General features: G+C 43.8%; 1 pseudogene; it reads right to left on the bottom strand.

The window, feature by feature from the left end:
- Positions 1 to 6,863: 6,863 nt before the first annotated feature.
- Positions 6,864 to 8,750, bottom strand: LOC149451453 (uncharacterized; annotated as a pseudogene).
- Positions 8,751 to 11,450: the final 2,700 nt, after the last annotated feature.

The following is an 11,450-nucleotide window of genomic DNA, read 5'->3' as shown; positions in this document are numbered from 1 at the left end:
ATGTAGTCTGGGCATCCGGGCGGGCTCCACGTGACTATCTTTTCCCTCGTAAATCCGAAACTTATAAGTATAGCCTGTTGTCCTCTCACAGGTCTTCTACATCTCGACCCCATATCTGGCACGCTTGCTAGGGAGAAATTGTTTGAATGCAAGGCGGCCAGAAAAATTAATAAGGGACTCCTTAACGCAGATGTTTTGCTGGGGAGTATAGACATCTGCAAATTTTAGGTTAAGGTGATTTGCGAGGGGCTGAATTTTGTGGAGCCGGTAAAATTCAGGGTTACCCCGAGGATGACAGAGTGTATTGTCGCTGAAATGCATAAAACACATTATACTCTCATATCTGTGCCTGGCCATGGCAGCAGAGAACACGGCATATGATGAATCGGGTCTGCGGACCAATACAATCGCAATTCATTTCTTTTAGTAATGCCCATGTTGAGGGTTAGGCCCAAAAAAAATGTAAATTTGCAAACCGTAATGAGTTTCCATGCGAATGGTCTGGCAAGGTTTGAATTTGGGTTGGCGGCAATAAATTGTTGTGCATATAAACTGCTTTGATCCACAATAAACGCATACAGATATTCCGTGAAAAACAGCTCCAAAAATCAAGGAGGTATGTGAAAGACCAGGATGTACTAGAGCGCTGGTACTCGCCAGTTTACCAAAAGGTAGAGCGGCACTAGTACTGGCACTCTGCTGCATATGAGAGTCATCAAAATTTACTGACAAGTGCTAACAGAGATCAGGCCTGATTCTGCAAACACTGTATCAAGTGACAGTGACCTACTGACACTGCACTTGCTGGGGGAGAAGGGGGGTAAGCGCAGGGGCTAAACGCAAGTGCTGGCAGGTGCGTTTTTGGGGACGCTATACTAATGTGAACGCTGGTATAGTGCTGACCTGATCAAAGATATTGACCCGTTCAGACACTATACTAGCAATGGAGACTTATTGTACATGAGCGTGCTCCTGGCAATCAAGGGGTTAAATGTGATGACTGGTGTACTGACGGGCAATCTGACGCTATCTGGGAGGGGTGTGAAAACCACGGGAGCACGAATCACGTATATATATATATATGTGTGATTTTGCGTACCCATGCCGCCCTGTAGCAGTATTTCTGCTGTAGGGTGGTCAGGAAGCGGTTACAGAAGCAGTTTGTGTTACGGCGCTGCGTTATTTTAACTGAAAATTGCGCAGTCATGCAACACTGCACCCAAATTAAATTTACATCCTTTTTTTTCCCACAAATTGAGATATCTTTCGGTGGTATTTGATTGCCTGTGCGGTTTTAATTTGTTGCGCTATAAAAAAAAAAAGGCTGACAATTTTGAGAAAAAAAAACAATATTTTGGACTTTTTGCTATAAAACATGTCCAGTAAAAAAAATTAAAAAATCAAATTTTGTCACAAATTTCACCCAAAATGCATTCTGCAACATTTCTCTGCTAAAAAAATCCCAATACGCGTAAATTAATTGGTTTACATGAAAGTTATAGCGTTTACAAATAGCGGGAAAGATACTGGGATTTTTAATTTTTTTTATACTAATAATGGCGGTGATCAGCAACATATGGCGGCGATCAGCGACTTATGGCGGCGATCAGCGACTTATGGCAGGACTTCGGCGGACATTTTGACACTGGGGGGGAACTGACTTGGGGTCACTGACATCCCCAGTGACACCAATACAGTGATCAGTGAAAAAAAAAAACCACTGACACTGTACTAATGGCACTGGGGAGGAAGGGGTTAACATTTTTAGTGTTCACTGTGTGAGGGGAGTGTTTTACTAGGGGGCGGGGGTGTGTGCTGGACGGGAACAGGCTGATTGAGAGAGAGAAACTCTTCTCTCCCTCTTCAGCTTGTCACGAGCTGACAGGCAACTGACAGATAGCAGGGCTGTGTATAAACAATGCATCCCTGCTCTCTGTCAGCGATCACTGCTAACCGCGGGGAAACGGCCGGTAATGACTGGCCGTGACCCAGCGGCGGAGACCCGCTGCTTACACCCGCAGGAGAGGTAGGGCAGGCGCGCCTCGCACGCGCCCCCTACCTGTTTTGCAAAACCACGTTTTAAAATGTGGTTTTGCCCAGCCGTGCCGCCCTGCAACCATTTTTATGCAGTGGCTGGGGCTGAAGAAGTTAACAAAAGATGGTGAGATGTGCTGAGATCTTTGAAACATTATATCAGGCTTTGTATATGTGGCGTGGTCCTTTAAGATACGAATGCCAGGAGGAGCCATGGCTCCCTATAAAACCTTTGATAATGTTGTAGCAAAATTGGAAATACCAGGTAAAACTCTAGACACAAACTTGAGGAAAACAAATCTTGTATTAACCAGCGCTTCAAAAGCATCTCACGGGGTATACATATCAGCAATTACATCACAATGCATATATTTCTTCTTTCACTTTCTGTACATTCAAAAGACTTTCTAAGCAATTCAAAATATGGCTTTGCTAGATAATTTATCTCCAGCAAAAAATAAGAGTACCAGCTACAGACTGGAACACATTACTTCACAGGAAATAAGGGAGGGGTGAAGTGAGCTGATGACCTTGCAAACAGAGGTTGTTAGAAATGTTAACATTTAAAGAGGAACTCTGCAATATTTGGGTGTTGCTACAATAAGAGGGAGTGGCTGTGACTTGACAAAGGAGGCCACGCCTATGACCTCTTTCCCTCAGAGCTACTAGTAGCCTACGGAGCGTGGCGCCGGCTGGACAGGACGCATGAGCAGTGGTCTGCCACTGCACCTCCAGTGCAGTCCTTGGTTGATTGCGGCCGGCAGTGGATCATCCAGAGGCTTCAGATATTACAGGGACCACGCTGTGGATCACTTTACATGCAGACATGCTTGATACCTATGTGAAAATGTGAGTGCAATTCGAAAAGTTTTTAAGTTATTAAAATAAAGCGTTATTACACTGGGGTGGTCATGCGCTCTCTCTCTTTGTATACTTCAGGGGATCCACCCAGCTGCTGTAAGCTGAGCTGCACATTACGGGGATCACTGTGATAAAGCAGGTAGGTGCCGTTTATTGTAGAAGATAATTACATGTGTATTCTGCAATAAAAAGCCTTTGTCAGGGTCCTGTCCACAGCAGACGTTCTGGAAGATCTGGCATTTCTGCCAGTACTCTACATGGCTGCAGAAGTACACATCAGCCTCAGTCTGGTGCCAGACGGCCTTTATAAGGAGGCTCATCACTTCCTCTAGTTGCTGGATGATCTCTAGCTCCCCGTGCCCTGTTCCCTGTGATTCTGACCTGCGATTTCCTGTTACAGACTCGGCTTGCTCCTGGACCTGTCTACTCTGCTTTACCCCTGATCTGACCTCGGCTTGGCTTACGGATACTCTCTCTCTCTCGCTCCTCTGTTTATGACCTCGGCTATCCCATCTGACAACGTCTGCTCTGATTCCCACCTGGTACCTGACCTTGGCTTGAATCGACTACCCAGTAAACATCTAAATCCTGGAAGGGCTTGTATACCACGCACAGGCGCCTCCTGTCTTCAGACCTATATCCGTGCACCAGCTGTGCTTCTGAGTGGAACACCAACCAGCACTCCTACAGGCGACCTGTGCAACTTTGGGCCTGACTCCCACTGTCCCACTCTCAGGGAAGTCCTCTCTCCATTGGCCTCCATCACCAGGTACGTGATAGCCTGCCTGCTCAATGTGGGGTACAGTGGAACCTTAGTTCCACTTTAATGACTGCAAGCTGCCCAGGCCCTTGAGCAGCAAAGCAATCCCAAATGATACATTTTCCATCATCAACTGCACTAAAAGGTCCTTTTACCGAACTGCTGTCTTTCATTTGCTTCAAGCGTGTCTACTCATACTGTGGCCAAACAACTATCTTTTCCCTGTCAATGTCAATGGTCAAAGTGTATGGGAGCGTGGCACTGTCATAGGGACAATTAACTTTCCCCCCTTTTATATGGAAATGAGACCTTACAGTGGTATTAAACCTGAAAATCATAAATGTAAAATTCAACTTCCTTTAACAGACCAAGCTGTGCAGAAAGAGTGGGAACTTACAATGATCAGCTTTTATTCATTTAAGTAAATCCTTTATCTCAATAGGATGAGAAAACCTGTTGCTGCTTAACCTCCTGATTATGTCAATATTTTTGAATGTCAAAGCGGTACATTGTTTTGCATGGAAATTTGTTGTTTTATATTGTAGGCCTGTAATTCTTAGGAATAACTCACTTAAATCTGTCCAAACAAGAGTCTAGTAAATAAAATGAACCAAAGAAAAATGAAAAAGGCCAATTGAATAGAAAACTCCAATGAGGGGGTGGAGCATTCTATGCAGATTACAAAACTCGTCAATAATAGTTCAAATTGACACAAAAATACTGTATCCCGGTAAGGGTATCAAAAGACATAGATCAGATGTTGATATTAGTAATCACTCTGTAGTTACTCAACATGTTTTGCGAGAGTTTCGCTTCTTCACGAGTTACTACATAAAAGAAGGGTTGAATATAAGTATAACATGATATGACATAGTATAATGTTGTTAGTTGTTGGTTATATAAATCCATAAATACCTTGAGGTATCAGCTACAAAGCAGAAAGTGTGTCGGGATAGATAATGCATGGAGCAACCACGTGTCAGGCAAGTCAGCAGGGGGATCCCACAAGGATGTACACCACTAGGAAATCCTTAAAAAGGGGTCTCTTGATCCAAGAGAGGTATATAGACCATGAAATAAATACACCCCTTCCCCAATAGAGATAACAATTGTGACATCACCATGCTCGGCCAGGAACAGCCATGCATGCACACAGCGGCGCGAACCTGCCACCAAAAGGGGCAGGGACACGTCGCAAGTGACACCCGGCCAATGTCGGCCACTGCAAGGGAGAGGTGGTCAGACGTTGCCACGTAGCGGACCGGGTCAACCCGCACCGAGTTCGGGAAAAACCCAGCCCAGCTAACATGGCCTCACCGGCCGCCTGCTGACCAAAGCCACGACAACGACGCTGGTGTTCCATGACAATGCCCCTCAGCTAACAATATTGCCTCCCTTGTCGGAGGGTTTGATTAAATCAGGGTGGTTTTGGAGTTTGGCAATAGCCTTCCGTTGTCGCACATTCAAGTTACTAGTTGTTAATGTCAAATTCATGCGTTTATTCTCACTAACAGTTGCTTTCAAGAAGGCCCAAATATTGGTATTAGCTATAAGATTAGGGACATTCGGAGATTTACATTTATATGTTTTAGCAGACTTATCCTGGTTTCCTTGGCTTGTCATAGTGTTATCCATATTAGTGTTGCCAGGATTGTCACTTTCCTCTAATAATAGCATCAGATCTCGTAGTGCGCGAAAGTCGTCCATAGTGAAATGTTTAATGCGTTCAGTCAGCTCTCTATCTTGTCTCTGTCTTTGTCTATCAGGATCAAAAAGGAACTTATACGTTAAATTCCCAGTAAATAAGTATAGGTCCTTGATTGTTTCATATTGGTCAATAGGTACCGTGGGACAGAAACTGAGACCATATTTGAGAACTTCCAGTTCGTATCGTGTGAAATTGTAGGGTGTGATGTTGACTACAGTAGGTTCAGCCTTGTCAGTATAATATTTCAAACAAAAGTCCTTATTCCCTATTCCCAAAAGGATTTTCAAGAAAATATTCCAAAATGTGCTTCCACCTAATCGCCACGTGACAAATAATATTGACCTGGTCTTGAGAACGCCCTGTGGGTGGGGCGAAACGTGTTGACGCACTTCCGGTCTGCCGTCATCTTGGCCAACGTCACTTCCGGTATTTGGAACGCATGCCGTCTTTTGCGGTTCAAGCGGCCATCTTAGAGGTAGAAAGCTGGTCATCCTCTACAGTGATTCTTAAAGCGTGAGATCCCTATATTTACAGTTTGGAAACTGGTTTTCTTGAAGCCTTTGAGGCTATTAATCAAGGCCTGTTATTTTATTGAAACATGTGAGTGTCCTTATTCTATCGATTTATATGGTATTGAGTGGCAGTATTACACTATGTAGCCTTTCTTTCCTTACACATTATTGAGGATTCCATGGAGAAGTAGAGTGGAGTCGATTGCTATATCTAAGCAGGGTGAAGAAGGAGATTTGAGTTCCTTTGGAGGGGCTATAGGATCCCTTATATCCTATGAGGCTTATTACTCACCTCCATCTGGTGAGTGCGGTCAATATTATTTGTCACGTGGTGATTAGGTAGAAGCACATTTTGGAATATTTTCTTGAAAATCATTTTGGGAATTGGGATTAAGGACTTTTGTTTGAAATATTATATATATATTTTTCTGCACGGACATTTATTTATTTGTGATTATTTTTTATTTAATTTTTGCGCTGTTTTTTGTGTTATTCATTATTGGTGGTTTTCACTGGTGCACAGCTGCATAATTGTACACTTTTTTGATTGGCGCTAGGATTTTTTAGTTTGTTTTCAGTCTTGTCAGTGCTTAGGTCAGTGGTGGATGTGTGAGTGACTGTGTTGAATTGTGTGTCATGAAGGGGTCTAGAGTGGCCTGTCGAGTGGGTGTTTGGGAAGAATTGACCGGTAAAAAAACAGTCTGTGATTGGGGGGAGGGGGGGTACTGTAGATAGGTGGCTGAGATTATGCGACGATGTGATCGCAGTCGTGAGTGTTCTAGGACAACAAGTGGATGGTTGTGCATTCGAACTACCTGATTGTGAATTGATGATGTGTAAAGCTTGTGTAGCTAATTGTCCCATATGGTTAGTGCCCTGAGAGTTGGTGTTAGTAAGGGCATTATGAGTACCTGACGACAATGGTGTATTCATCGTAAATTGTTGAAATTGGTGAGGACGTCTTTTAGGAGTGTGAGAATTGCCTCTATCACCCCCATAGTAATGTCAGATTCAGTACCGTCATCAACATTGATATTTCAATTAATGGGCCCCTAAAATTATCATGACTTGGTGGCCCTCGAGATTGAGTGGAATTGTCCCAACGATAGGCAAAGCCCTCCAAGAAAGCCAGCTGATCTTTGGAAATTTTTGATTGTTTATTAAAGATGACTTCTTTGTTGATCTTAGTAATATACTTAACTTCTTGGTATTTGCCCTCATAATGTACATAACTTTTGACAGAGTCATATTTATTTTTGAGCACTAGTAGTTCTTGATCAAGTAAATTCATATCCGTTTGGTGTTGGTCCGACTAATACTGTAGTTCTATCAGGTTAACACTACATTTGGTGAGTACTCATTCTCAAGAGGTTTTAAAATCCAGCGTTACATTTTTAGCTGTTGGGAATACTTGGATCCTCAAACCTATAAGACTGATATTTTCTTTAACCACTTGCCTACCGGGCACTTATACCCCCTTCCTTACCAGGCCAATTTTCAGCTTTCAGCGCTGCTGCACTTTGATTGACAATTGCGCGGTCATGCAACATTGTACCCATATGAAATTTTGATCATTTTTTTCTCACAAATAGAGCTTTCTTTTGGTGGTATTTAATCGCCACTGGGCGCTTTACTTTTTGCGCTATAAATTAAAAAAAGTACAAAAAATTTGAAAAAAAAAAAAAGTTTATTTGTTTCTTTTATAAAATTTTTCAAACAGGTATTTTTTCTCCTTCACTGATTTGCGTTGATGAGGCGGCACTGATGGGCACTGATAGGCGGCACTGATGGGCACTGATAGGCAGCACTAAAGGGCACTGATAGGCAGTACTAATGAGGTGGCACGGATAGGCGGCACTGATAGACAGCACTAATTAGGGGTCACGGATAGGCGGCACTGATATGCAGCACTGATAGGCGGCACTGATAGGTGACACTGATGATGGGTACTGATAGACGGCACTGACTGGCATCACTTCTGGGCACTGACTGGCGGCACTGACTGGCACAACCCCTGGGCACTGACTGGTGGCACTGACTGGCAGCACTGCTGGGCTGCACTGGTGGGTGGCACTGGTGGACAGCACTGGTGGGTGGGCGGCACTGGTGGGCACAGGTGGGCACAGGTGGGTGGCACTGCTGGGCACATGTAGGTGGCACTTCTGGGCACAGGTAGGTGGCACTGCAGAGTGGCACAGGTGGGTGCACTGCTGGGCACAGGTGGGGGCACTGCTGGGCACAGGTGGGGGCACTGCTGGGAATGGGTGGGCGGGGCTAGTGGGCGCACTGCTGATCGGAACTTGCGGGGGTCACTGCTGGGCACCGATCATCAGGGCACTGATCATCAGTGCCCTGATGATCGGTGCCGATCCCCGCTCTGACAACTGCCGGTTCTCGGCAGTACTTTCCTCACGATCTGACAGCGTGAGGAAAGTGCAGCCGAGAACCGGCACTTGCATTTTCCTGTGATCAGCGTGTCATTGGACACCGCTGATCACGTGGTAAAAGGCCGGTGGGATCGGCCTTTCACCACATCACGTGATCAGCTGTGTCCGTAGGACACAGCGATCACGGAGATCGCCGGGTGCGCGCCCCCTGGGGCGCGCAGGAGAGCGCGTTCTGGGAGGACGTCATATGACGTCCACTCAGAACTGGCCGGCCGCGGTGAAGCCGTCTTTCGGCTATGCGCGGTCGGCAAGTGGTTAATATATTGTTGTAAGAATTCCACATGCCAGCATAGATTGGATTTCCTCTTAAGTAGACGCTTGGTTTTAACAACATATTGATTAAGATTTTCATCATCTCGATTAAATGTATTACAACTAGGCTGGATCTGAGCCATGTACCCTGTCCAAGCAGTACCTATAAAGTCCATTTTGGCTGTAAACACTTCAAAGAAAATTAAAAAGTAAAATATTCCAAAACCAAAAATAATGAATCAAACGTTCAACAAAAACAAATTGGGTCATCACTAAAGATTATATAGAGGAGCTAAAGATGGCCAGGGGTGCTACCACCCAATATATTAGTTATGACGTAGAAAAATACCCAGCACAGTGACAGACTGTAATGGCATATAACAGGCTCCTAAGTGCCACGTCCCATAATGATAAATAAAATGAATCAAAGAAAAAGGAAAAAGACCAATTGAGGACTTTAGAGGCACTGCAACAACGATATCTTTAAAATCACTTTATTATACGAATGTAGACCATCACATAGCAATACATGCAGATTATTCCGCTAAGAATGCAAAACCCACAAGAAGGGGTGGAGCATTCTATGCAGATTACAAAACTCGCCAATCATTGACACAAAAATGCTATATCCCGGGAAGGGTGTCAAAAGACATAGGTCAGATGTCGATATTAGTAATCACTCTGTAGTTACTCGACATGTTTCATGAGAGTATCACTTCTTCAGGAGTTACTACATAAAAGAAGGGTTGAATATAAGTATAACATGATATGACATAGTATAATGTTGTTAGTTGTTGGTTATATAAATCCATAAATACCTGGCAGTATCAGCTACAAAGCAGAAAGTGTGTCGGGATAGATGTTGATAATGCATGGAGCAACCACGTGTCAGGCAAATCAGCAGGGGGATCCCACAAGCATGATACACCACTAGGTAGTCCTTAAAAGGGGGTCTCTTGATCTAAGAGGAGGTATGTAGACCATGAAATAAATACACCCCTTAGGGAGGTTATTTAACCCCTTCGCGCCTAAGGGTAAAACAAATCTAAATGCCTAAGCACAATTCTGCAACGTTGACATGTTAGTAAAACCGTACATATCGTCACAACTACTTTGTACATCCAGGTGGATTATACCTTGTTTTTTTCAGGACAAATTGGGCTTTCATTTGGTGGTAAATGGTCATGGATAGCTCCTAATTTTTTTTTATTATTAAAGGAAAACTGGGCCAAAATAGTAAAAAAAATCATTTTTTTATATTTAACTGTGTGTTTCTTGTTACGACCATAACCTACCACCTAAGAACAACCCAAAATACATTCTCCAGTTCTTGACGATCGCAGCGATACCATATATGTGTATGTTATTTGTTGTTTGTACCCGTAGTACAGCCCAGAAACAACAGTGCGCATTTTGTTTTTGTCTTTTTTTTTTATTTTATTTTTTTTACATAAAACACACTGTCACTGACATTGACATTAACACTAACTGACACTGATACCAATTTTTTTTTTAAATCCTGACCTTTGACCCTGACCTTTGCCCTTGACCCTGACCTTTGACCCTGACCTTGACCCAAACACTAACCCTGGTACTGAACTAGATCAAACCTTGATCTAGGTATTTTTCTTTATTTTTTAATATTTATTTATCTTTTTTTTTTTTTTTTTTACAAACTTTTTTTTTCTCTCTCTATGTCAGGAGTTCGAGAGATACAATGTATCTCTCTTCTCCATTCATAGAGAGAGAGAAAACAAGGGGGCCGGGCTGCACAGTGATTGATCACTGTGATAGCCAATCAGAGGCTATCACAGCGATCACGTGACCCGGAATCGGGAGTCCCGGGTCCCGTTCTAACGATAGAACGGGACCCGGGGCTCTCAGTGACACCGCGGTCTTGGTGCTGGGAGCGCGCCGAGCGGCGCGCTCCCAGCACAAAGACAGGTACGCAAATATGCGGCCCCACGGAAAAAAGCCCAGGTCCGTGAGGCCGCATATTTGTGTTACGTCGGCGTCAAGGGGTTAAACATGTTACAGAGTGGCACCATAGACTTGAATGGGAGGCTTCAACTCCTCCTGACTTCACACGAGGCGTCAGTTTTGCCGCGATGCAAGGCCACGCAACGCTAACGCGTCCGTGTAAACAGCACCGTGTGATGCCATGTGCAGAATTTTCATAGGCGTTGAGAAGTGTTAAAAATGCTTCCTAAATGCCTGTCTGATGCCTGCTGACAAAGCTAGTGTGAACTGAGTCTAAAAGTGCAAGAACAGCACTGGACAAAGCACTAGGGACAACATTTAGGTGAAATGGTTTGATACAGTAATGTAATCCTAACAGATTACAATGTATTGTGTGTATGTCATGTTTTGTTTACTTTTTGAATCTCCCGTTGGTTCTGTCCCCTGCATCGTGGCACTCGCAGGGAGGGGAACCCGGAAGGCGGATGCTGGCATCGGCCGTAGGGCACAGTGGGAGGACAACGGGGGATAGTACGGACAAGGTAAATTACACTATAGTGTAATCCCAAGTGTGGCTCGGGGTTACCACTTTTGGTACTGAAAATTAACCCCGAGCCACACTTGGGATTACCGCCAGGAAGGTTAAAATGTGTTACCTGGAGATTGTTCAGCCTGAGGCAAAAGGCATGCTATGCTTGAGCAGGGGGTATTTCAAGAGGTGTCTATAAAATGCATATATGTTGACACACACATAGAAAGAAATACAAGTCCAATTCCAAAATTGTTGGGGCACTTTGTAAAATCTACATAAAAACAGTATGAAATGGTTTGTAAATCTAATAAATCCAGATTTTATTCACAATAGATAATACTGTATCAAATGTTTAAACTGAGAAAATGTATCATTTTGAGAAAAA

Source organism: Staurois parvus, unplaced genomic scaffold (assembly GCF_062004578.1).
Source record: "Staurois parvus isolate SC_StPar_1 unplaced genomic scaffold, SC_StPar_1.0 ptg000538l, whole genome shotgun sequence".
NCBI lineage: Eukaryota > Metazoa > Chordata > Amphibia > Anura > Ranidae > Staurois > Staurois parvus.
The sequence above is the reverse complement of the archived record's forward strand: the minus strand, read 5'-3'. Positions and strand labels throughout refer to the sequence as shown.